Below are 2,578 nucleotides of genomic sequence, written 5' to 3'. Positions count from 1 at the left end.
CCCGGGCCCGTCCCCGCCGCCGCCGCCCCGTCGGGCCTCGATTCCCGGGTCGCCGGATCGGATTCCCCGGAGAGTATCACCCGGTGTTCCCGGGACGGTTCCCCGGCTGAATGTCAGAATAATGGGAAGTGCCAGTGACAAGGCGACGTATTACTCCTGAAGAAGCGGCGTGTCAAGCTAATTAGAAGAGTAATTATAAAGGTGATAATGAATGATTTAGAGTTCTCCGAGTTTTATTTTAGTAGTAATTACAATTTTCAGGGTCCTATGAAACGCAGCCCGACATCCCCCCTCCCGGCCTGCAGTAGACCCTAGACCCGACCAGCCCCAAAAATATCATCCGAGACCGCAGACCTCGGGGCCACGGGGGAACGAACGGGACGCAACGGTGGGGAAGCAGGAAAGGGTTAGGGCAGGATGACTGCAAGAGGGCTTTGTGGCGGGCGGGGGTGCGGGGAGGTTGGTGTGCAGCGACGGCACCAGGTACTGCCTTATGTGGGGGCCGCTGGCACCCCCGCTCCGCATGCTACGGCTGTCCCGGTGATGGGTGTCCACCGTCAGCCTGGAGCAAGCAGCGCGGATGGACGGCACGAAAGTCCCTTTTAAACCTGCTCATGGCCCTGCGTGCTCCGTAACCGGGAGTGGCCGGTCCGGCTCTGCACAGTGCTGCTGTGCGGGTGTGGCGGCAACACGGGTGTGCCCCCACCACGCTTCCCACCGCGTTTTGTTTGCTGGGTACACAGTCCTGCTCAGAGGTACGGAAGGGTGCCGGGAGCGCACGGGAAACACTAGGAGCAGAAGGGCCCATGTTCAGCCGGTAACTCGTTGCGGATGTTCGGATCCGATGTGAGACGCCGCAGCCCCAGGACAGCGGTGAGGGATGACAAGCCGCGCACCGACATGAGAGATGCCGATGTGTAGAGTGTCGCGGCCTTCTGCTCCGCTTCCGACGGCTTGGGGCCTGCCTTCCCTCCTGAGGAGGGGGCGAGGAGTTTGTGTCCTCGCTAGTAAATTCCTGGTGCTTCCCTGGGATTCGCACTGGTCACCGGTGCCCCTACCCGAAGATCACCGGTCTTCTCCGGGTACCGCGGCGGGAGCAGGTCCCGACCTCACTGCCGCACTTCAGAGAAGCCTTTTTAGCGTCAGGAAAGCCGGCCCACGGGCAGCCCGTTGCTACCGAACATCTCCCACTCCATCCCAAGGGGCGCGCATCGCCGTCAGCAACCCCACGGGCAGCCGGGGGCAGCAGGTTGCACGGTTTGCCGCCGGGCTCTCGGCACCGGTGCTGAGCCCGGAGGCCGGTGAGGGAGCAGAGGCAGAGGGCCCGAAGGAGGTGTAGGGCCGCCCGTGTCCGCTGGGCGGCGGTGGCGGCCGCCCCCGTTGTCCCCGACGGGCGTCCAGCGCGGATGGGGCCGAAGGCAACGTGGCCGCGGCAGCCCCGGTGCGAGCAAGGTTTGGCAGCATGGCCGGGTGACCTCGTATGGGCACGTTCCTACAGATCGGAACTTTTGAAAGAACGAGGAGAAAAAAAGGGGTCAGAAAAAGAGGTGACACTGAGGAGTAAACTGAAAGAACGAGAGAAAAGGAAAAATATTTTAATAGCTGCAAGCGCACAGGCAGATTTTCTGCAACAGGGAAGCAGCCCGCGGCGCCTGTGTTTATCTTGCTGTCTTGGTTTGCAATTTACCAAAACTATGTCCTAATTGTCCCTGGGGGAATGCGGGATCCAGGGTAATATGTTACACTAACATAATCCTTTAACTCACAATACACTTCTCCGTCCCGGAATCGGGATTTAGAGCTTAAAGTCGTGTTCCTGAAGAGTGAACACCTTTCATTTCCTTCCTCTTATTTTTTAATCCTCGACTCCATTGTGCAGAAATATTTAGGGAAAAGCGGCGGCGAGTCCCGCCGCGGCCGGGGCCGCCGCTCTGCTCCCGGCCGGGCCCCGCTGTGCCCGGTGCTCCTCAGCCTGGGCTGCCCCTGCGTGTTCACCGTCGGTCCCTTCCGATTCCCAGAGCGCTGATCAGCCCTAAGCGGGGCACCTGACGCAAAAGGCCTTGCAGCTCCTGCCGGCACCCTCTGCGGGCGAGGTGACCAGCGGTTGGCCCGTTGTACTTGTTGAGGCCGGGGGTGGATCATGACAGTTGCCGCCCCGTGTCCCCTAAGCCTCCGGCTGGGTGACCCCCCTTTCCCATCTATCCCACCCGTCTGACTGCGGGCAAAGCCACGGAACTCCCCCTCCAATAATTCAGCAACAGCCGAATCAAAGCGATGAGCGAAGGTGCCACTCAGAGGAGTCGGACAGGGCCCCGCTCGTTAATTAGCAGGCAGCTAATTAGAGCGGCACTTAGAGCGCTAATCAATGGCCCGATGGAGGCTGGGGGCAGCGAGCGCCAGGGACGGGGTATCATGTGCTGGTTTGACGCCGGTCCTTGCCTGGGGAGCGGTCCTGGCCGAGGCACGACGGGCCGGCCCCAGGCTCTGGCCAGCGGGGCCCAGTACCTGCCACCACGGGAAGCCCGCCCCATCGAGGGGGACCCCGAGGAGCGGGGCGCGGGGCTCTGGGGGTCCCTCC

This window comes from Parus major, chromosome 8 (genome assembly GCF_001522545.3).
Source record: "Parus major isolate Abel chromosome 8, Parus_major1.1, whole genome shotgun sequence".
Lineage (NCBI taxonomy): Eukaryota > Metazoa > Chordata > Aves > Passeriformes > Paridae > Parus > Parus major.
The sequence above is the reverse complement of the archived record's forward strand: the minus strand, read 5'-3'. Positions refer to the sequence as shown.